We start from the raw sequence: 24,919 nt of genomic DNA, 5'->3' as shown, positions 1-24,919 counted from the left end.
CCACCGCCGCTGATTGTTTTGTTGTGGTTCTTGTCACTGCTCACTCACGGCCTCTGGCAGCACCCAACCATAACATGGCTGTATTGACAATAGCTCACACTGCACTGTTTGCTGGTGCTGACTTAATACAGGCTGAATTTGTTCTGATATCAACCTTCCCTCCAATGACATTCACCCCATATAACAGGGAGCGATGCATAGCCACACACACACACACACACACACACACACACACACACACACACACACACACACACACACACACACACACACACACACACACACACACAAACCAGCGAGCAGAAGAACATGCAGCATTTTGAAACAGGAACTACAGCTGTCTAGGGGGTTCTATGTTCTATATGTGTACGTATGATGGTGTCAACAGTCAACCAACAGGACATAATGTCATCTGACTGCTTAGAAGTGCACTCAAACACGGCAGCAAATTTCTGCATTCAGGAGGAGGCCATTTGTCATTCTATCCCATCAATTTTTTAGATATTGACTGAGCTGTCATAAATGCATTCGACTACCTCACGGCATGCACAGCAGTACCCATGTTTTACTGTGAGCTGAAAAAAAAAGAAAAGGACCCATGATGGATGAGGACGGAGAGAACGTCCTGCTAAAGTGCTCCTCAAAATGTAGATATTTGCTCCGCGAATAACTGCGTTTGCTAGGGACGACTAAATAAGGTCGTCTTGACTTCTCAGTTTCGGTTCACTGTTACCTACTGAGCTCAGGATGAATCGGGCGTCAGATCTCCCCCACCGCGCTCTCTCCTCTCTCCTCCACCCGAGAACATTTTCTTCATGTGAGGCGTTGCAAGTGCAGAGCGACACAAACTGTAGGAGGTCGTTTTAATTAACGGTGATAACAACAGAGCTGCTCTGAGTAACAACACTCTTCTCATGCATTTGCCATCTATGGCATTTTATACATGCGGCGTGCAGATCGCAGCGTCTCAGCTGCTGCTGCGTCTGAGTGTTTAGAAGACGAGGAGACGCCGTTCCAGCTCTTCCTGCTTCACACAAACGGAGAATGACAATTCTTTCGCATGGACACAAACCACTCAGAGAAGCTGATGTAGTGAAGTTGCCCACCCTCAGCTGTACTGTAGCTTAGAAAAATCTAAAAAGGGACTTTGCATATGTCAGACCTGTCTGGCCTCTTTGAGCAGTGGACTAAACGAAGCTAACGTGACGGCAAACAAACAAACGAGGCAACATTCGCACGGCCAGGTTCTGCAGAAGCTAAAAACGTGGGACGGAGTTGTGTTCTACTTCACGGGGTTACCTCTCATAAATCAGCGTCTCGATCAAAGGTTTTTATCACTGAGCTGATTGAGCTTCGCCGCACTGTAAGCGCTACGCTATCACCCCCACAAACCTTCCGCTCCTCATGAAAACAAGCTGATATTTCAAACCTGTGTCACTTCTATTTGTTTGCTTTTCTATAAATATTAGACACGATCCAGCAAAGCAGCCAACGACAAGCTGCCGCGGCCACCGCCTGCCAACGTACACGGAGCCGCTAATGAATGACTCATCAGTGCTAATTCGCTGTGCTAATTTTATCATTGAACTTCTCAGGCTGGAGGATACCTTGCTATGGCAGAATGGAGAACAGTGTGAAGCTTAACACCGTCATGGACCCGCTGTTGAGGACCGGCATGTTGCGCGTGCGTGTGTGTGTGTGTGTGTACTGAAATGTCAACGCCCTTGTATCTGAAGTAAATATTGCCATTAACCTCTTGAATTTTCTGAATAGAAACACATGCTTTATCTTCTAAGTGAGATGATTCTGGCCACTACAACCCAAGCGTGACACCGCTGAGGTCACCGAACTAAACCCTGACCAGCCACATTAATCCTGGAATAATGAAGTCTGCTATTAAAATCTTCACATATGTGCAACCCTCCTGTTTGGTGTTTTCAGTACTAAGCCAGCCAACCAGCTGGAGCATTTGCAGAACGTGTGTGTGTGTGTGTGTGTGTGTGTGTGTGTGTGTGTGTGTGTGTGTGTGTGTGTGTGTTTGGCATCGCTATTCAACTTAATTCAATTCTTATATAATGGAGATCATTCCAGAAAAATGTGACAGCGAACTCATGCCATGACGCACTCCTGTAGAAAGTTCCCACTGCCGCAGGGAGAAAACATCACCACACATCTTAAATGCTGTTCACTCAATGGATCCAATAAAACTCTCTCTCACACACACACACACACACACACACACACACACACACACACACACACACACACAGGCCTACACTTGTAGTACCCCAACTGATTGTTAAATAAATTATTCTTAAATAAATACTGCAGTGCGATTTTCTGTGTTTATTATGTTCTAGTCCATCTATTTTCTCATTCCCTCTAATTTAGTTAGTTTCCGTCACCAAAGATCATTTTCTTAGGCATAATTTTATATGCGTGACACAGTGAAACTGATTAAAGCTCTAACTGTCTGCAACGGCTTCTCCTACGCTGAAAAAAAGAATCCACTCAGTTGGTTCTGTTATACGCGAAGGTGAGAGCAACCAACGCGAGTCCTATTCTGGAGGGGCGTACACGGAGACCGTTCAGTGACGGGAGGCCAGCATCAGTGCAGCTCAGACGCGGTAGCGTAGCCGAGCTGTCTCATAACAGCCTGCTGGCCTCGGAAGCCACAGCAGATGCGTAATCTACCTTTGCCATCCTGTCCATTCGCCTGCTCCTCCATTCCGCCTGGCGAGCCCTGCACACTGACTGAGAGGTTGGCAGCGCGCTGGCAGGGGTGCTGCGCTTGTTGAGTGCACACTAATAGCTCATGCATGCACAATGCCTGACATACACTCCATCTTTATTAATATTTGAAACCTTGCAGTACAATGTATTATAACTCCCTTCTATATATTCCACCTTTTCACCTTAGAGCCTGGCCGCTGTATCAGCTGCTACAGTCCAACAGATACGGGTGTGTTGGTGGCAGTAAAAATCGTACTTGCTAATCCTGACGCAGTGAGCGGTGACTGGGATGAGGAGCAACACTTGGACAAAAAGCTGCAGTCAAGAAACGGAGAAACGAGTCCTGGGATTTGGGATTAAAGTGTTCGACAATGGGATTGTATTCTAGCAGAAACTAGCGTTCAAAACAACTACTTGCGCAGCAGCGTTTTCACACAGTTTCCAGGGGATGGAAACGTCTCAGAACCCATTCTTGTTTTCGCCGTCTCAGTCTGTTTCCACTTGTACTTGAAGGCTGCATGTAGCGTTAAATCTGTCTGTTACCAGCTGCTTTTGTCCGGTGCGTCCTCCTAGAACGGAGATTGCCGATAAAATACAAGGTCAGATCTTTAGGTCAGATGTCTGCAACAAGACAGCATTTAATTCAAAAACTGTATTTTGACACACAGTTACTGCTGCCTTGAACAACCTTTCTGCAATTTGAAAATTGCTGTCGTTCGCGTCACGATTGTGACTCCATTTTGATTACTAAAGATTCAATAGCCTACCTGAATTATTGCAATGTGTCATTTTTGTTATGATAAGATTCGATTTCCAGCTTCTGCTTGTCCTGGTCAGTATCCCTCTCACTGATGGAACCAGAATAATTCAGCTATTAATTACAAAGCTTACGACCTCTTTGACAAATTCTTATCTGCTTCTGTTCAATTACACACATAGGAATGTACACACATGTAGGTTCCACGCACGCATGCACACACGCAAACACACACACACACACACACACACACACCTCAAGTGTACAACCATTATTCGTCATCTTTTTTTGTCTCACACTGTTTGCCTACATCCAGGGAGCTAATTATAGCTTGCCCATTAATCAGTGACAGCTGTAATTATACTATTTCGAATGTGTAATCTGATCAAGGTGAGAAAGATCAAATCACTCTCTCTCTCTCTCTCTCTTTCTCTCTCTCTCCTGCTGGGCTGTAAAGGAGGTTTTCAGTAACGGTGGCGGCGGCCGTGTGGCTCTGAGGAAAATGGATTCAGACCGAAACAATCTGATTTGATTCGCCATGTTGGCTGATTAGTAGGGCAAAGTACAAGCATGTGTGCAAATTAAGATCCATCCATTGTCTGTGGCTCTGTTCATTTCATCGTTGTATTTCAACTACATACTTGCTCGTTTACCAACACTTCTGTTCATTTTCAGGCTCATGTGATGGAAACCTGATCTCTAACTGCTCTTTAAATGGGACCTTCAAATGTTTCTCAGAAACACTTCTGATGTGTGTGTGCGGTGCGCCTGCGATGGGGTGCCACAAGCAGGAGAGTCTTAAAAAAACAAACTCCAGAGATTTTGGGGAAAAGCGAAACCAACAGGAAGGAGGCAGATATCTATTAACCTTTGCCAAGGTCATGTGATCACTGGCACAGGTCTGCTTGCCCATTAGGGGGATATTTCAAAGACAAACGGTGACGCTGTTACGCAGAGTTTAGTGTTAGACTTAAGGAGGTGATCTGGAACACATCCTGGACCCGACATCCTGAAGACCTGGTCCAGGTAGGGCCAAACAATTCATTGAAAATGAGAATACCGATGTGAACGTTCCTCTAACGTTGTAAGTCATATCGTCTCATCACTCAAAACAATCAGAAACGTTACCCATTTCTTTGAAATTGTTCGGCTCGAGTGCGAGGCCTCGGGTAAGAGATCAGTAGAACTTCTGTCCTTGCCAGAGACTTTCTGTTATTGATGGCCGTTAGAAAGGCAGGGAGAGAGCGAGCGAGAGAGAGTTGGCAGTAGCGGCGCCACAGCCGGAGCAGTTCAGCGAGGAAGCCGTCACGCATTGTTCCAGGTAACGTTGTGGACGGAAGCCTGACATTCACACACCGTGAGAGCCAGAGACTCCAGCACTAACCTGCATTAGCTGTCTTATCCAACTTACAACACCTTTCTGAGAGGAAGGAAAGGCCCCGTTTGTCTATCAGCAGGGATCAGAACTGATTGGACCTGTTTGACACACACAGAAAGATTCTGAGGCTGTGTTTGAAAAAAAGACGGATTAGCAGCAAATCTTCACATCTCGGAGGGTGAAGCTTCAAATAAAAGGAACGCTTGTCTGACAAATGACTGCAAAGACTGTTTTCCCTAATAGTTGACAATACTTCTTTCTTTAAAAGTAGTTAAAATACTTGTAAAAATCCCTACAAACAGGAAATGGGAGATGTGTGAACGTGCCATCAGAGAACCAGAGACATTCCATCTCTACTGTACTCTCATACTCGCAAGTGGTGTGTAATCACACTCACGCTGACTATGTACACAACATGTCAGCACCACCACCCAGGATCATTCATTCACCCAAGACCCGGTGTTCCAGTGGAGGTACGTAAACACTGCCTTTGTGGTAGTGTGGAGTTTTATCGCCACTCCAGATGCACTCAGCTCGTACGGTGTACAGCGGATGTCTGGGAGACACTAAGCAGACCGCCGCTGTTGGGTCACATCGCCACTATCAGCGGCGGCTTCGCCTGAGTGGCTACAGTGTTTTTGCATCTGGCCGCCACTCCCACGTCCAGGCTCCAAAACAAACGTGAGCGTCGATACCGGAGCCGTCCGTCTCCTGCCTGCTCACGGCGGCGGATGAACGGAAAACAGTGTACATGCACTATCTACTTTCTGCTTGCAATGATTCAAAAACCAAAAAAAAAAAAAAAAAATGTGTGGGAAAGAGTGAGAAAGACATTAAACAGATTGTGGGTGTGGAGTGTGGAAGGAGGCAGGTAATCTCCATATATAAACATGTTGATGATGCTGTGAGGCGCTCAGACTGCTAACATATGCTGGTGCAGATCTGAGGAGGGGAATATGAGAATCACCAGTGACTCACGGCGACGCGACGGGATTCACCCTGTGACAGTGGAAACGCAACACTCAGGAGGGGTTCATTCACACAATTCTGGCGCTACCGGAGTCTCCAAAAGATCTTGTTCGAAAGGTGGCGTGGCGTGGGCCGGCCATTAGCCCAAGGTTCTTTGGTCGTTATTTCGAATCGTGGTTCTGAATCAACATCAAACCTTAATTATCATCAATCATACCGCAATATGAGTACAAAAACAACATGCCGTTCAATTTGGGTAATGCTAATGATGCTAATGATGCTACTGTTGAGTGTTTCAGCATCTATTTGTGATGACTGAGGACGATCGACGTTAGAAGCTGACCTTCGACCTGCCATTAGCGCAGCTGTCATTGTATCTGTGCTTTTCTGTTGACCTTTGACCCCTGGTCACGTCCCAATGACAATTTGGGAACCTCAACAAAATGACCTTCTTTTTACATTTTGGCCAATCATGCCAGAAGTGTCACAGCTCCTTTGCATTTGTCTGCCCATCCATTACAGCATCGTGCTAAGCTAACTAGCACTCAGCTGCCTGATGCTGCACGGAGGAGAGAAGAGTCTCTATCTTGGTGTCTGAATAAGCACATTTCACAAAAATGTGAGATGTTTCTTTGATTACTTTCTGTTTAAAGACTTCATTTCGATATTTGGAGAAGCAATAAACAAACAAGCTCTCGGGGGGAAAAAAAGGTTTGCAAAACCCCGTCGCTGCTGTTTGAGCATAAAACCTAATGGCCCGTGATATATTCAGCTAATAAAATGTGCACTTGTGTCAGTGTGTATGTGCGCGTGTGTCCTCAGATAAGGACACCTTTGACTGTTAATCAGCTTTATTTGATTCACAATGATGCCACAACACAGAGTCTGCAGAGCAGCTGGTAGGTGGACCACAGGTCGCCCCTCGCGCAGCTCTCATTTCATCGATTCGCTGCTCACACTCACGAAAACGCTGTATGCTCATGACAGCTATGAAATATGGCTGGCCTAGTTCCTGGTGATATGGAGATTAAATCATCCACAGCAGCCACCTCTGCAGCAGCAACAAGAAACTAAATGGAGGGAGGAAAAAAATGATAATGAGATGTGTTATTATTATAGGTTGTTACGAGTGTGTGTTGCTCCACAGAGCCGTCACCTACCATCACTCAGCCAAGACAGGAAACACAGGAGGCCTCAGCAGAGCTCTCCTCTCTCACATATTCAACATTCTCCCTGCAAAACCCCAAACCGCCGCTGCACTAAATATTCCCCGGCGGAGGCAGGAGGGCAAAACGCCACAGGTTGTGTTTTCAACCGCACAAGCTACAGGAGAGTTGCTGCCATAAACACACAATAAACACACAGAGCAGGGCATTGGCCAGTAGTACAGCGTTACAGGGCAGGGAGAGCAACAGCAGGTTTTAAGTGCTTGTTTGCACGTACATGTCTGTTTTGCAGTCTGGAGATGTAAGCAAACAAATATGCGCTAACGTCACCTAATCCAGAATATGTTATGTGCATGTGCGTTTGGGGCGGATGGAGGAGATCTTACGGCTCCACGCTGGAGCTCCGGAGTTGTTTTGGAGTTTCCTTACTTTTCCCCAACCTTTACCCTTTGGAGAGGCGAACTACAATTTTCACTCTGTGGTTTCATGCTTCCGCCAACCGTTCCAGCAGCAGGCACTGTGTGTAGTTCAGGCTTTAAACAAATTGAATAAAAAGGTTTTAAGAGTATTTCTTTTGGCAAAATCAAACTCTTCTGATTCCCTTCAAGGCGCTACTGAGCTGCTACCACGACATGGCCGATGTTGTCGCAGAACATTGTGATGTCATGTTGAAGTTGACATTGGAACTTTTTGGAAATAAAATGTCATCAGGTTATGCAATATTTGTCTGAGGCAGAGTGAGTTCCAGACCTAAATTGCGCAGTGACCTTTGACCCTGAAAATCGAATCTGGTCGTCATTGAGTCCAAATGAATATTTTTACCAACTCCGTACTAAAATTCTACATTCAGAAGAAAATGACTCACAGTGAACCAAAACTTGAACGGCTCCAGATATACGCCAGAGTCGAGGCATTCCCAAAAAAGAAAAGGAAAGGTCCCTTCTGAAGTACTCGGGGTTGGGACGCACTTCAATGAATACATTAAGATGACTTGGAGGAAAAAATTCATGGCTGTTCTTTATGTCAGCTACGTCTCTTTCACATGGCTAAAATCAAAGATAAGCTTCTGATAGCAGTTAAATCGTGCAACATGATACATAAACGTGTACTGAAGTACATCAAAAGTGACCTGAAGAGATTTTCCTCCCTCTATCGTAACTGAACCGAATGTACCTCACATTTCAGGTATTTGTGAAGTAAATCTTCATCACTTTTTTTCAGAATTTTACACAACTTTTCTGTCCCATGAACCCCACCTATGATCCCTGAGCGGCGCTCATTTCATCAACAGAAATCTAACTCCTCGTGTTCATTGATCAACCTTTTTTTCTGATTTCGTTGATGGAAACTAGAGTAAAATGAAAAACAACATTCTGACGAAAGAAAAACCAAACCGACATCAAACCTGAAGACCAAATTCTGAATCAAAAGTCTGAAGAGACACGCTGAGGCTCGCCACCAAGGCCTTTTTTCCACCAACTACAACTAAAATAGTTCCAGTCTTCTCTGACCGACACGACTGGAAAGCTCAGACTTTCTGTCAACAAACATTCGCCTGAATCACTACGGAATGACTGCTGTAAACACGCTGGAACCACCAAACACAGGATTACAGCTACAACCTGAAAACAGCAACACTGAACGCTTACAGAGGAACCACGGCTGAGACCTCCGCAACCAAATTCTGCAAATACAGCTTTAAATCTCAATCCCCCGCTTCGGCCATCGGGATTTTTGTTTTGTTTTTCATACATTTTCAAAGCTCTTCCACGGCAACAGATGACATCATAGTGTAAAATACAACAGAAGTAATCTCAGTGGTGAGTAAACTCTGCTCTCTCTCTCTCTCTCTCTCTCTTCGTGTGTAAAAATGTGAGGCAGACGGGCGCTTTAAACCATCTGAGATAATTCCTTGAGTAAATGAGTCACCGCCACATGAAAAGACGAGGGACAAGGGGACATGGGGACATCCTGAAAGTAGATAAATGGATTCCCATGCTGTGTATAATTATTCATCCTCATACAGCAGACCGACGCTTCTGGGATTCAAAGGAGAAACAAGCAAAGAGAGACAAAGAGGGAAGAGTCCAGGATCCCCTGATATTGCAGCTAAAAATAACCCGGCTGAGGCAGAGACATGACATGTACTCACCAGAGACCTCAGAGAACAAACACAACACACCAAAAAACTGCACACTTGGCAAAGCTGAGAACTGGGGGGTGATGCGGCCTTGGCATCAAGCGCACGTATAGCTTACACCAATGTTTGTGAACTCTGGCTCACACTGAACCTGAGCTCTCCTCACTTCTGAACAGTAACATTAACCCTCATCTGGCCATCAGGCGAGCTCTCGCTCAGGTGCCATACCGAAGTGGCCCTGCACCGCTTTAAGATACAGGACAAACGCAGAAACGGGCTCCAACGCCGCCAAACGAGGAGAACGTATCAGAAGATATTTACAATCACTCTGTTTTAACTCTTTCCACACTGCCGACACGATGTGCCAGTTATTCCTCTGTTATATCATAGAAGGCGTGAAAAACAGGCCACTCAAGCCAGGAAACCACAACCGGTAGCCAGCAGAGTGAGACAGCGGCGGTCTGTGCAGCAGACAGCTGTAGCAGGGGGAGGCAGCGCTCAGTTCCCTCCTGGAAAATGATACTGAAGAAGAAATTTTATCAGGAAAGATGACAAATGTTGAAGTAGTTATAAAAACCTTAAACCATTATTTATTTTTCATCTACTTCTTGGATTTATTCCCAGATGACTTCATCATGGAAGAGGAAATTCTACTAATGCCTGGAGAAATAGTGATGAATCCTGTTTTGATAATCAAAGTACACAACGCATTTCAAGAAAGAGTCGCACGTCTCCGGGTGCATTCTTTCTCAGAGGAGCACGCCAGTCGTCAACACAGACAATCAGACTGTGAGGCTCAACTTGACAGTCTGAGAACAGAGAAAGCAGATGTACTTAACAGAGAGGAAACGTGTTGGGAGGGTTAGTGCTGCCCGCTTGTTCCAGGGACAACGTGTATGTGGGAGCGTGCTCACGACAGGAGACGTGTCTCTCTACGCTTGTGAGGCGTAACCCAGGATCCCGGCTGTTGTCGTCTCCCAGCACAGCTACTGAACGTCTGCACGAGCCCTTTACGACTTCTAGAACGTCATCAACCACTTTGTGTGGAGATTGCGGGAGCCTGCAGGACCGTTTTCAGCTTCCTAAAATGCTCTTTTCCCTGCCATGAGTGAAAACCCCGCCACAGCTCAGAGATGACGTTCAGACTGGATCGTGACGGCTGAGTGAGCCCACTTGAGTTTGAAGTTCTGGTGTGTGAGTCGGATCCTCCGCAGCACATGAGGATAGCGCGACTCTCTGTGCATTAACGTGCGTTTGCGGCGGTGATGTGTTGATCGCACTGCTGGAGTAGTGGGCGGGATCCTTCTGGTTATTTCTGCTCTCTTTCCCTCACACGTGTGATAATAGTCCCACACATCTCTCGGTGCCTTCGAGTTGTTTGAAATGTTGGTCATCTGTAAGTCACACCGTGAGTGGGCGCTTCAATAAATATCTGAAACACGGCCGTCTTCAACTCACCGTTCCGTTGAGTAGCGGAGGGGAAAGCTGCTGGTTAGCCGAACGTGTTCAGTCCAGAAAGCTCGCCTGCAGGAGACAGAGGGAGCTCATTAATACACCTGTCACAAAAAAAACAATGTAAGATTGATGTTAATGTCATAGATTCCTCCGAACTAACAGTGGGAAATATTTCATCAATTACTTCAAGGAATAATAACAGCATGAAATCCTCTGCGTCCAGTCGACACAGGCGCCCTGCTCTTAGCTGTGGTGCTGGAATAAGGCTGCATGTCACACTGAGGGAGCATGGAAGCCTAAAAGAAGATGACATATGTATTTTTGGAGGAGATTCCAAGATAGATGGATTCCACCCGAAGCAGGGAGGCAAAGAAACAAGGCCAAGAATCAGCACAAGCTGTCAGTACGACTTCACGGATCAACATGGCATTAGAGGAAAACTGCTGGCCCACAACCTCCTGACACGGCCCCCGGCGGCACCGACCACAACAGGAAACAACCAAGACACCCACACATGACTGGGACAAGGGAGCACAAACTGTCCCATTGTCCAATCACATTAACCTTGCCGGTCAACAATTAGAGGCACAAATACTGAAGGGAATTTTTTAAAAAGGTGACGCTGGGAGGGTTTAGCACGGACTCAACCTGAGCAGCAGGCTTCTAAATAAATTACAGTCGTGTTTTTTGTCTCTCACTGAAAGCGCGTGTCCTTCGGAGAGGAGAGCACAGGAGGAGCATTCCTGACGTCAGGCCGCGAGCTGGATTCTCCTCACTTCATAATACTACAGTTATTAAACATACACGGTTCTGTCCTGATGAGGTCAACGCTCGGCACCTCATCGCACTGCTGCTGCTCCACCCACCTCAGTAAAAAAACAAGTAAACACACTTGGGTGGACACACATCAGTTCTGTATTGCAGAGGTTCATGTCTCAGAGCAGCAGGGCAGCTGAAAGCATCAAAGTCATGAAAAGAGCCAAACGTGAAGACAGTCATGGTCGGTTCAGTAAACAAATGCTTGTATCATTTCTCCTCCTATGACACCCTGAGCTCTGACTCTAGAGCCCAGGTCTGTGCTGGGATGTGGCCTCGGTGTGTCCTAACAATCGAATCCGTCCGCTTCTACCCTCCGCCGTGACATAGCGGGCCGAGTCACCCCTGAGGTTAAACTAAGCTAATAAAGACGTCAGAAGGACACGGGTGCTGTGCAGCTGCAGCTTCCCTCGGCGTGGCGCGGCAGAGGCGAGGAAGGCCACGGACATGCATTATATCATGTTAGAGTTATCCGTCTCGGTGCGGACGGCGCTCAGAGCTCGTGTCTGCTTGGAGGGTGGAGGGCTGCAGACCATATGCTCGGGCATATGGGTGCTTGGTTGGACACTCGCTGCCTACTGCATCCCCTAACCTGCAGAGAGAGTGTGTGTGTGTTTGTGTGTGTGTCCATGATCTGTATTCAAGGCATCCACCAAGGTGCTCTACACCTCTCTGAGCTGCCACATGGATTTCGTACACCAGAGTCACCTTCTCAAAGTTAGTCTGGATTTACATATTCGTCCAAGCAACATGTGCCACGGCGAGCCCACTGGTGTCTCCAGCTCCGAGTCCTCGCCGAGACCTCGCCGAGCTCCGCGCCGATTCCTCCCCACAATCTCTCGCCTCTGTCCTCTAGTTTATTCTGACACGAATAATTACTGATGCCGACACACATAAATACCTCATCTACAATGAAACCAGCTAAATATTCCCCTATGACTCTGGAAATATTCAGATCTAAAAGTGCCTACGGAGGTTTTTTAAATAACTTCCTAAAAGGGAAAGGGTTTTCTTAAACATGTTTTGGTTTTTGTTTTTTTTTTTTGCCCCTATAGAATATAAAAATCATTAAATTTAAATAAATAAAAGCTTAAACTTTTGGTAAAAATGGCTTGCAACTATGGACTAGTGCTTATTAAAATGTTTTTTGTAAAAATCAGTGAACGAAAACGATGTGGTCAAGTCTTCAGAGAGGCAGGCAAACTTTGCCTCGGGACGACATGAAGACGAGAAAAACGGAGCTCAAGGCGAAAAATATCATGCCTGCTTACTTCTGGTCAGTACAACTGTTCCAGGTCCAAACCTGCATCAAGTCAAAGGCTGTGTTTCCATCCTGACACACACATGTTCAGGTATGGATGTGATCTGTCGAGTGCGTACACATCTGCAAAAATATTCACGTTTTATCAACTCAGTGCAACCCTCCACCGAGGCAAACTATGGGCCCCTGGCACATTCTTTCTCAGGCCGTGTTTGAAGATGCAAGCTAGAGCTAGCTAGAGCTAGCTACAGTTAGCTACAGCTAGCTACAGCTAGCAACAGCGGCCCTTCCCACCCCCCCGGTGCACGGTACGGAGTGTGGCCATGGCAAAACCTTCTGCTGCAAACTCACAGTCTTCACAGAAACCCGTCACCAAGGCTTTGGGATCAAATTTGAGATGATCCGGCCGACACAGGAAGAGGAGAACATCAGAACATCGTTCCTTTTGTCACCTGGTGGCGCTGAGACTGTGTCTGCCCCATAACTGCCCCCCCCCCCACACCCACACACACACACACACACATACAAACACTCACAGTTAATCCTACTGATAAACAGAGGGACAGCAGATAGCAGCAAAAACATGACCTCCTTGATGGAGAAAATAAAAGTGAATTTTTAAATTTCCAGCTTTGAAGCGATGGAGGGGATCCAAGCATGAATTCATGCGCTATGTCCTTGACACAGCATGTATCAGCCTGGTAAATCACGTCTTTTTTTCCCTTTTTTGGGGGGGGGGGGGTTGTTCTTGCTGTTGTTGAGGGAATTAATTTTCTGTTGTATGGCTTGCTGTGAGCTAAAACCAGCTCTGAAACTGGAGCATCTACGTGTGCACAGGAGCTTAAACAGCACAGCTCTGAGTTGCCATGACTCACAGTGTGTGTTGTGAGGACGTAATGCAGGGGAGAAGGATGTACGAGTGATTACTGTAAAAGAAGTGTAAATGCTTCCTCGTCTCCGGGGCACAAGTTACTGCGACTTGAGCATTAGTGAAGGCATCAATTTGAGTTTAACAACATTCAACAACCTCTGCTATCTGCTTCAGGGATTCTGTCTTGTCTACTCCACACTTAATGTGATTCCACAAAAGTGAAATCGCATTAAAATACTGCATTAGACAGCACTATTTACAAAGCCTATATTTAACCTGTATCCCTGAAATGACCTCCCAGCAGTGGTGAGGAATCGGCAGCATTATGTGGTTTATCCTGACACTCATGTTCGCTGAGATGCTAAGACTGTTACAAAATCTACAGCAGCTGCAAATCTTCCTGAATACGGCTCATGATTCAGTGGTTTTTACACAGACTCGGCATTCTTAGCAACCAGCGCTGCAGTTCCACATGAGCAGCCAAACACAGCAGCAGATGTCAATCAGGATAAATTAAGGAAAACAACTGCTAAGCGATTTAATGGCCATGAATCAGGAGCAAAATGATTAAGATGCTGATTCCTTAATTTGATTTACACGTCGCGTAACCTCTTAATTTGAGAAAGCTGAGGACCAAACAGTTTTCTAGCTCCTACTGCTGTTAATAGAGTTCGCCCCGGGCTCATTTCAACTGTCAGCTCTGTGTTTTCAGACAGTGACAACAGGTTCCCTTGCATTTCTGGCTTCACAATTCCCAAAACAATGTTGGGGGGTAGCGGAGGGTCCTTTAAACATCTCTCCTAATCAACCCTACGGGACATCTCAACTATTCTCTGAGCTTTGAAGAGACAATCCCGAGCTCAGTGACATCAGATCTGACTGAAACCACATATTTCACCTTGACAGATTAGAGTCGGTGGTGAAATTCAACGAGGGAAGACTTGAGTGTCATTCCTCCTTCCAGTAATGTTCATAGAAATAGAAACACCAGCAGCATCAATACTTTAATACTTTGTCTGGAGTATCCCATTGCACCCTGGCGACTCTGGCTATCAAAGGAACAACGCTGCCTTTTTAAAATAATAATAAACAGCACGGCTGAGCCAAGTGTGAAGGCTCAGCAATGAGAAGCTATTAATCAGGATTATTCTGACAGCGGTGGGCCACAGAGATTAGATTAGATTATATTTGGCTACAGGAAAATAGAATAGTGGGGTCCTGAGAGCCGTGCAAACAAACGCTTATCCAAAGAGTCAGACCTCATCCTGACCATTATCAAATATTAAACTATATCAATTAAACTGGCTACAATATACAAAAGTCAAAGGAAAGGAAATGTAAAAAAAAAAAAAAATTCATCTGTAAAAGTGCAAATAAAGTTAAAATAGTTGGAAGCTGGTGATCAGAGGAGAACGAAGCAGGTGACTATGACCTCCAGCTGCCTCTGAACGCGGCGTATGGATCACGGCTGCATATGTTTGACAGTTTCAGTTGAAAACGGGGGTCGATACACGAACCTCCACAGTGCCTCGGACACAATGAAGTCAGGCTGCAAGTAAGAATCCTTTTCATGGCTGATTTATCTGATTATTTTCAAGATTAACCGATTCATTGTTTGGTCTATAAAATGCCAAGACATTCTGAAAAAAAGCTCATAATTTCCTGGAGCCCGAGATCTTGTGTTCTCATTGGTTCTTCCCTTCTATCCAAGGGTCCAAAAACCCAAAGACTCCTCATTTCCTGTCATCAGTGACCTAAAAAAGCAGCAAATCCACTGGAAGCTGCAAATGTTTGACAAATTTGCTTGAAAAAATAAAAGAGACTGAGGTAATCAATTATTCATTTCTGCAGGTGAGACAGACGGTCAGATGATGCTGCGATGGTGATTAATGACTGAGACTAATCTCAGATCGCTCGGCATCTTCATGCAGATGGTGTAGCTGCTGATAGCTCCACATACACACACACACACACACACACACACACACACACAAAAATCTCCACTTTTTTAAAACTCAGGGATTAGGATGAGAGTCACATAGTGGGGATGCTGTTGGGAAGGAAGTGAGTGACTCACACTCAAGGTATCTTTGGAAAACGAACATCTCGTCAATCCGACGCAGCTGCTCATCCACCAATAGAAGGGAAGCTGAGGATGTGAGTTGCTGTGTGAGTGTGAAAGCCTGCCCTGGGTTAATCAGGTTGTTGAGAAATGAAGCAACATCAACTTTTCGCCCTTTGAATTAAAGGCGTGTGATCAAAGCCGCCCGGCGCATGTCAAAAAAAGTGTTACGAACGCAACACTGACGCAACGCTGGAATCAAACTTGACAAGTCAAGCCAAAGTTCTAATGAAAGAACAACAAAGCACTGAAGCAAAGAGAAATCCTGCTTGTTTTTCGTTAGACTTCCCGTGTTCTCGTGATCTGGAGGACCAGGCACCACTCAAGAGACCGGCTGCTGACGCTAGCGGCCTGCTGCTCCTCCGCGTGGCTCTTCTAGATTACGTCAAGCAAACTTTCCTAAAACTGGGCGCCGTCCTTTATCCTCCAACTGTATTACACTTAGTCACACAAGCTCAAGAGAGTACAATGAACTCAAAGTACCACTAAACTGAAGAGGAGCATCACACAACGGACATGCGACTCTTCTTGGTTTGTCCCACGAAGCCTGGAGAAGAGCAGACGCTTTCATTAAGTCCTCTGCGGGCAATTGGACGAAGCATCCGCCAATCACAACTGACTTCCACCAATCAGATCAACAAACTGACGAAAAAGCAGAAGCCAGTCAGAGGGAGAGCGAAAGACATTCTGAGGTAAGTAGCGCTTTAGCAGCATCCAGTCCAACCTCTTCATGAGCAGCCATTGCTGTCGCTTCTCACTGTTGTAACACTGTAATGGCGCCGGTACGTCCTCAGAGAACACCGCAGTCTCGTGACATCAGGATCTCGGGGGAAAAAACAGCTGTCTTCAAATTAAAACTAGCAAAGCTGTTGGCAAAGTGTGTGCGTTTGCGCACACACACACACACACACACACACACACACACACACACACACACACACACACACTCAGGTTTGCTGTCCTTACTAGCACGAGCCCTCATCCTAATCCTAACCTTAACCAAACTCAGCTCACACTTTAACCAAGAACGCCCACCTTGTTTTGCTGCATCAGGACTGGTCTTTGGTCCCTATGAGGATCAAGGCTCCTGCTAGAGTGAACACTCACACCTGAAAGGAGCCAGTAGGCAACACCATCACACACAAACACACTGACGATGTACTTTTGATTAATTCTTTTATTTCAAATACAAACAGCAACGATATGAAGCAAAGACACCGACTCTTCAATGATTCAACAGTTTTGGTTTTATAAACAATTTTCTCTCCAATGAACAATAAAAGTAACAACTTGAGATTCACTGTTCATTTGAAGCATCGTTTTAAAAGTCTCCACAGCCAGTTTCTCTTCTTCTTCTTCTTCCTCTTTGTCTCCTTTTTCTGGTTGCTCCTTTCAATTGAGGGCTCCAGATCGTCGGTCTTGGTGACCATGATGAGCTCCGGCTCTGACGAGTCCCTGTGGTTTGGCAGCAGCGCCCCCATCTCCAGGTCTTGATGGGCTTCTCTTGCTGTGCCCAGCTCTTCCTGAGCTTCATCCTCCCTGAGCCCCGACCAGACCTGGTCCACAGTCAGGTCCTCCTGTGGCAGCTCCTCACAGACCTTGTCTTCCTGCTCCTGCAGTTCTTGCTGCTGCTGCCAGGCGGTTGACACGGCCTCGTCCACGGCCCGGTCGTCTCTCGGCACTTCCTGCTGTGGCTCCTGTGCCTTTGCCCTGTCCTGCTCCACAGCCGCGTCCACATGACGCAGCTCCATCCCAGCCTCCACGAGGAAACTCTGCAGTTGTTCCTCCAGGTGCACTACATTCGCCCTGACCTCGTCCAAAGCCCGGTCTTTGTGTCCCAGCTCAGTCTGCAGCCGACTGATGTTGGTCCTGAGCTCTTCCACAGCCGCGTCCATCTCATGCAGCTTGGTCCCAGTCTCCTCAAGCACAGTCTGCAGTTGGCCCTCCAGGTGCTCTGCCTTTGTCCTGGCCTCCTCCACAGCCTGGTCCCTCTGGTCCAGCTCCTTCTGCAGCTGCCTGATATGGGTCCTGTCCTCCTCCACAGCCAGGTCCCTCTGGTCCAGCTCCTTCTGCAGCTGCCTGATATGGGTCCTGTCCTCCTCCACAGCCAGGTCCCTCTGGTCCAGCTCCTTCTGCAGCTGCCTGATATGGGTCCTGGCCTCCTCCAAAGCCAGGTCCCTCTGTTCCAGCTCAGTCTGCAGCTGAAGGATGATGGTGCAGGCCTGGTTCACAGCCAAGTCTCTCTGTCGGAACTCTTCCTCCATGTAGGACTCCATCATTTCCTTCTGAAATGCCGTCTTCAGGGATCTCAGCTCCTGGTTTCTGCAACCCTCTCCTTCCGTATCAAGCGTCTGATAGACTTGGTCAGGTCACAATTTGTCTTTCAAACTGAGTCTCTCTGAGGTTGTTGTGTGTAACTGGATGTCCAAGCGTGAGAACATCTCAACCAAAAGTGTTCTCTTATGTACTGACGTCCTTTCTGACATCATGAAGTTCTGAACTAAATTCCAAACTCATCAGCTGACAAACCCTCCTGACCGATGTCTTTGATCTCCGAGACCTCTTTCATGACATCATTGGCATCATCCTTCTGCCTGCATCACCAACATCCAAATTCCGACCTTGTTCTCTGGCCGACTCTGGATTCGTCTCAAGATGGCGTCCAAACACAATGTGACCTACAGACCGTCGAGCCCAGCTGGTGCTGCATCAGACTCACCTGCAGGCACACAGGCTCCTCCTGTCCCTGGAGCTGACCAATCAATGTCTGGGATTTATTTTATATTATGTATATATATTTTAATGTAAATGACACACACACACACACACACACACACACACACTCAGGTTTGCTGTCCTTACTAGCACGAGCCCTCATCCTAATCCTAATCTTAACCAAACTCAGCTCACACTTCAACCAGGAACGCCCACCTTGTTTTGCTGCATCAGGACTGGTCTTTGGTCCCTATGAGGATCAAGGCTCCTGCTAGAGTGAACACTCACACCTGAAAGGAGCCAGTAGGCAACAACACCATCACACACAAACACACTGACGATGTACTTTTGATTAATTCTTTTATTTCAAATACAAACAGCAACGATATGAAGCAAAGACACCGACTCTTCAATGATTCAACAGTTTTGGTTTTATAAACAATTTTCTCTCCAATGAACAATAAAAGTAACAACTTGAGATTCACTGTTCATTTGAAGCATCGTTTTAAAAGTCTCCACAGCCAGTTTCTCTTCTTCTTCTTCTTCTTCTTTGTCTCCTTTTTCTGGTTGCTCCTTTCAATTGAGGGCTCCAGATCGTCGGTCTTGGTGACCATGATGAGCTCCGGCTCTGACGAGTCCCTGTGGTTTGGCAGCAGCGCACCCATCTCCAGGTCTTGATGGGCTTCTCTTGCTGTGCCCAGCTCTTCCTGAGCTTCATCCTCCCTGAGCCCCGACCAGACCTGGTCCAGAGTCAGGTCCTCCCGTGGCAGCTCCTCACAGACCTCGTCTTCCAGCTCCTGCAGTTCTTGCTGCTGCTGCCAGGCGGTTGATACGGCCTCGTCCACTGCCCGGTCGTCTCTCGGCACTTCCTCCTGTGGCTCCTGTGCCTTTGCCCTGTCCTGCTCCACAGCCGCGTCCACATGACGCAGCTCCATCCCAGCCTCCACGAGGAAACTCTGCAGTTGTTCCTCCAGGTGCACTATATTCGCCCTGACCTCGTCCAAAGCCTGGTCTTTGTGTCCCAGCTCAGTCTGCAGCCGACTGATGTTGGTCCTGAGCTCTTCCACAGCCTGGTCCATCTCATGCAGCTTGGTCCCAGTCTCCTCAAGCACAGTCTGCAGTTGGCCCTCCAGGTGCTCTGCCTTTGTCCTGGCCTCCTCCACAGCCTGGTCCCTCTGGTCCAGCTCCTTCTGCAGCTGCCTGATATGGGTCCTGTCCTCCTCCACAGCCAGGTCCCTCTGGTCCAGCTCCTTCTGCAGCTGCCTGATATGGGTCCTGGCCTCCTCCAAAGCCAGGTCCCTCTGTTCCAGCTCAGTCTGCAGCTGAAGGATGATGGTGCAGGCCTGGTTCACAGCCAGGTCTCTCTGTCGGAACTCTTCCTCCATGTAGGACTCCATCATTTCCTTCTGAAATGCCGTCTTCAGGGATCTCAGCTCCTGGTTTCTGCAACCCTCTCCTTCCGTATCAAGCGTCTGATAGACTTGGTCAGGTCACAATTTGTCTTTCAAACTGAGTCTCTCTGAGGTTGTTGTGTGTAACTGGATGTCCAAGCGTGAGAACATCTCAACCAAAAGTGTTCTCTTATGTACTGACAACCTTTCTGACATCATGAAGTTCTGAACTAAATTCCAAACTCATCAGCTGACAAACCCTCCTGACCGATGTCTTTGATCTCCGAGACCTCTTTCATGACATCATTGACATCATCCTTCTGCCTGCATCACCAACATCCAAATTCCGACCTTGTTCTCTGGCCGACTCTGGAGTCGTCTCAAGATGGCGTCCAAACACAATGTGACCTACAGACCGTCGAGCCCAGCTGGTGCTGCATCAGACTCACCTGCAGGCACACAGGCTCCTCCTGTCCCTGGAGCTGACCAATCAATGTCTGGGATTTATTTATATGATGTATATATATTTTAATGTAAATGCTACACACACACACACACACACACACACACACACACACACACACACACACTCTCTCTCTCTCTCTCTCTGTAACCTGGAAAACAAATGTACGACAGTGTTGACATCCCTAGTAAGAATGACCGCCAACAGTTTCAACCCTACAACACCAACATTAAAATTAGTAACCAACGTTGGGTATATGTAACCTGATATTCCTGATAAAATATAGTTTTCATCAAAATATATCAAGTACAATACTGTACGCCAAACTGATGTACTCTTCTTTAATTTCCCAACATGCAATGTCACATAACATGAAAAAAAGGAACCATGGGGGAGCCTAGAAAAAGGCTCCAAAATTAACAACAACAAAAATACTGGAGCCGGGAACTTAAGTGACAAGAATCACATGACAAGAATCACACAGTTGAAAATCATCTCCCATGAGTATTCGAGGGTTAATAGTATGCAAGAGGTTTATGCCGTGCACAGTAAGCAGTGTTTGTCCGTAGTAGCAGCACTGCAGAGTAACGCCACACAGCTCTACAACCGCCTTCAACCTTGCCCCACAGGAAACTGTAAAGTCCAAGAAAACATCATAGGAAGATGATTTGTTTCAAATGCCAGCAAATTATATTACAGGTTTCAAAAAAAGAAGAGGAAACAGAAATTTCCAGAGCCAAAAGCCTTTTGGCAGACGAGGCCCGAAGCAAAAGTCCGACGACAACATATGGTAAAAGCACCTATGTGTGTGTGTGTGTGTGTGTGTGTGTGTGTGTGTGTGTGTGTGTGTGAGAGATGGTAGACATCTCTCATCCTGCTCCGTCTACCCACATTCTTTATTTCCCCCCCACCATACACATCTGCTTTACTTGCTTGTTCCAAAAACCATCTTGGGACGTCTCTGTTGACAGCTTTGAGCATCTTGCCAATGCACAATGCAGCAAAAGAAACATGTCAGCCGAGCCTCTGCGGGGAGCCACAGGAGATTTACTCTCACTTCATCTTTAACTAAATGCAAAAACCAGGCAGAAACAATATTTCAAACCAATAGTCAGAGGAACAGCTAAATAAAGAAATGATTAATTATATTTTACTGTCATTAATATGAAAATGCTGCATAATCAGATTCACCCTGCAGAGGACGTAATGCAATCAGGCAAAGTGGGCCAATAAACTAGTGCACAGCTTGATTAGAGAGTGAAAAGTTGCTTTTTCACGAGTAATCAAGACGTTGAGTTGAAGAAGGAGCGGGGGAAAAAAAGTGGCTGGCGGAAAAACACAGCAGCTCTCACGTCGAAGATATGGATTTTTATAAAATGAGGGACAAAAATGGGAATGGAGGGAGCCTTGAAACACGAGCACAACAAATGAATAAGGACTGAATGAAGTTTTGATGTCCGTGTCGGGACAATCCCACCGGGAATCATCAGACACGTGGATTCACAACCAAATGCAAAAATGTTGTGAAACACATATTCAATAGAAACTGCTCAATGCTTTTAAACCTAAACAAAGAACCTCAACTTTTCAATCAACATTTTATGTCAATCGTGGTATAAAAGGCAGTATGAAAAGGAAATCGAAAGACTTCTCCTCCTCATGCAGCAGCATCTGCTACAGTACTGCACCAACACATCAAGTGTTCTGTAGTAGTACATGTATTTATTTCACCTGGGAGGTACACCTCAATACTAAAGAGAAACTATTGACTCAACTACAAAAGGCTCAATGACGCGAGCTGCAGGGGGACATAGACTACATTAATAATTGTCCCCAAACAAGAAAAATTATGTCTGACAGCCACTTTGCATAACTCAGTCTGACATGACTGGAACGACAAACACACACACACACACACACACACACACACACACACACACACACACGTGCATGTGACACACACACCATCAAGCTGATTAACCCTGCGGCTTCAGTACACAGTATAGATTATGAGTCACAACCACTCATTAGAAAAGGAATAAACAGAGCGGCTACATTAAAAGAGGTCACTCTCGTTTGAGTGACTCCATCACATACATCGTGACCCCACGGTGTCACCTTGGGCAAAACTGAGCGTGTGTGTGTGTGTGTGTGTCAACATGCGTGTGTATGTATCTGTTAATGGCATTGATGTGGCCTAAAGGCTTTTAGGTTCAGGCCATGAACTGTTCAAAAAGTATTCTGCAAAGTGCATTAGTCTTTTACTGCAGACTTGAAGGCAATAGTGAGTTGATAGCGCACGCACGCACGCACGCACGCACGCACGCACACGCACGCACGCACGCACGCGCGCGCACACACACACACACACACACACACACACACACACACACACACTAATATTTGAGTGTGCTCTAACCATGAAATGGCTTAATTAAGAAATAAACCCCGTACCTGACTTCAAGTCCAGGCTTAGTGACCATGTATGGAGGTAACATGAAGGATGTGAACGATTCTGTCTTAAAAAGAACAGTGGGCCAACATCTTCCATACACGCGGAGATTAATTACTCAAAAACATGAGTAACAACAGCAAAAAAGGAGCTCAAATACACGGCACAAAGCCCAAGCAAGTGGGTGAGTTCAGTTTCTAGCAAGCAACAAACAGAGTCACTCAACTTCCTGTCAGAATCTTTCAAAATAAGGCTCTCAAAGCTAGCTCTGAAAAAAAAAAACAGCATTATTACCAACACAGCATTGCTTTTATTTTGTAGGCAGCAAAAGTGATTTTGGAGATTCAAGCTGACAAAATAGACACCACAAAGAACAGACCTCCGACTACTGCGTTTATACTGTGAATAACACGCTGAATAAAGGCTGGAGTTGTTAAAACTCACACCCACTCACTAGGAACAGTTTGGATGGAGAGTCCAGGAAAGAAATGTGCGATGGACATGAACCTGCTGATAAGATGCAACCAATGTGTCTGTCAGGTTTTAATGTTCAATATTGCATTATGACATCCGATCGTACACAAACACAGACAGAAAACTGACCACTGAAATCATGAAAACATTGTTTGGATCCGGTGTGAGTGGCTTCCTGTTTTCTACAGCACAGCCAGATGGGCTGAGTTAGCCAACATCTCCGTGACCTGGAGGGTTTAGCTCTCACTCTTCCTCTGCACCGTTAGCACATGTAAACACCGACGGACGAGGTCCCGACCTGAAGCAGCAAACACAAAGCACACCGATCGCGTTTAAGCCTGCCCTCAACCTTTCGAGCGTCACCACAGTGAACCACGGCCCAGGAAACAATGGCGAATGGCAGCATCAAGCACGGCAGCAAGGTTTGAATCTACGCGTGCTGCTTCAGCCGCCAACACAAGGTGGGAGTTCTGAGTGAGCATCTCTGCAGCCAGAGGCTGGTCTCTGTGTTGATGCGTACAAGGACGATGGAAATAAATCATTAAACCATTGTGTTTATATAATTGTGTATGACTGCTGCTATTTCAGTCACATTTCAGCTGCAGCTCACAGGGTAAATTGACACATCATTTAGTAATCGTTGTGACAAGCGTGTTTGCACTGTAATATCAAACATATCTACCCTGCTGCCTTCCGATGGCTGCGGGGCGTTCACAGGCTGGAGGAGGTTTTCCTACCGTAGGCAGCTGCAGAAATCTAGATACTAGAAGAAGAAACGGTTTATCAATAAATACATACTAAATAAAGCACACTGAAAACAATTTTAATGCCAATTTTAAGAGGTTTTGTTTTGTAGATGTTTTTTCTTTGCTTTACCGGATGAAAACACCAGTGCTGGTAGGTTGACGCTGCCCAACAGAAACTCTCCACCTCTAAGACTCACGCCGCTGATTCAATGTGGCGTCACAGCACGGGAGCCTGGAAGTGTGCTCTTCATTTTAAGCGCGTTTTCAATGAGATTGTAGGAATTTAGACCTTTAATCTGTGGTTGTTTTATCCAGATTGGGGGGGGGGGTCAAATTATTGTATTTAAAAGCCAAATCCACGAAGACAGAAAATTGGGAGCCGGCTGGGCCCGAGCTGCTATCCAGAGAGCAGCTCCATAAGCAGGTCTCTTCAGTCCAGCAGTCAGAAAATGACGGCACGGGAAGAGAAGTAAGCATGGAGGCTACAGCTCTGCGCACTCGAGTGTGAGTAATAATAATTACATAATACATTCAAGCTGTAAAACTAATAACACTTCTCTCTCTCTCTCTTTCTTTCTTTACCTCCCTGATTTTTTTTTTCTTTCTCTCTGTTGGAACAGCATTCCAAGAGACCCGCTGTCCTCCATGTGTACATGTGCTCCGGATCTGAACATGCAAAAGAACGGGTCATCCCAGGAAGCTCCGGGATGACCCGTTTCTTTTGAATCAGGACAAAAAAGGGGGGGGGGGGCTTCTTTTAATCATCTATAGAAGCCGTGCACAGTGCCAGTGGGGCATATGGAAACCAGCAAGGGAGCAGCAGGGAGACGCGCTGCGGTTTGGCTGAGGCGGTGATGTGCGTCGGGGAGATGGACTTGAAAGCATCAAACAGCTCTCATTTACGCCACCGTCCCACGACTTCACACGCGCCTGATGACAGCCGCCCGGCGAACAATCGATGACACAACTGTTGTGGACGTTTGCGGGCGGGAAGGAGGAATTCCAACCTG

General features: G+C 46.4%; 1 protein-coding gene and 1 long non-coding RNA gene across 5 annotated transcripts in view; one reads left to right on the top strand and one right to left on the bottom strand.

Moving 5' to 3' along the window:
• The window catches only part of adarb1b (adenosine deaminase RNA specific B1b), a 122,086-nt gene that overhangs the window by 64,462 nt on the left and 32,705 nt on the right, over positions 1-24,919 (bottom strand). For all 4 annotated transcript variants that reach the window (XM_086219710.1, XM_086219713.1, XM_086219709.1 and 1 more), the window contains one exon: positions 10,602-10,667. The gene's annotated coding sequence lies outside the window, so the exon portion shown is untranslated. The remainder of the gene's footprint in view (positions 1-10,601; positions 10,668-24,919) is intronic.
• On the top strand, positions 809-1,906 carry LOC147251782 (uncharacterized). The gene is made up of 3 exons (XR_015118808.1): positions 809-1,363; positions 1,596-1,684; positions 1,774-1,906. It is a non-coding gene; the product is annotated as an uncharacterized LOC147251782 (long non-coding RNA).

The sequence above is a fragment of the Aulostomus chinensis genome, chromosome 12 (assembly GCF_037954235.1).
Source record: "Aulostomus chinensis isolate RoL2024-O1b breed Wild chromosome 12, RoL_Achi_v1.0, whole genome shotgun sequence".
Taxonomy (NCBI): domain Eukaryota; kingdom Metazoa; phylum Chordata; class Actinopteri; order Syngnathiformes; family Aulostomidae; genus Aulostomus; species Aulostomus chinensis.
The sequence above is the reverse complement of the archived record's forward strand: the minus strand, read 5'-3'. Positions and strand labels throughout refer to the sequence as shown.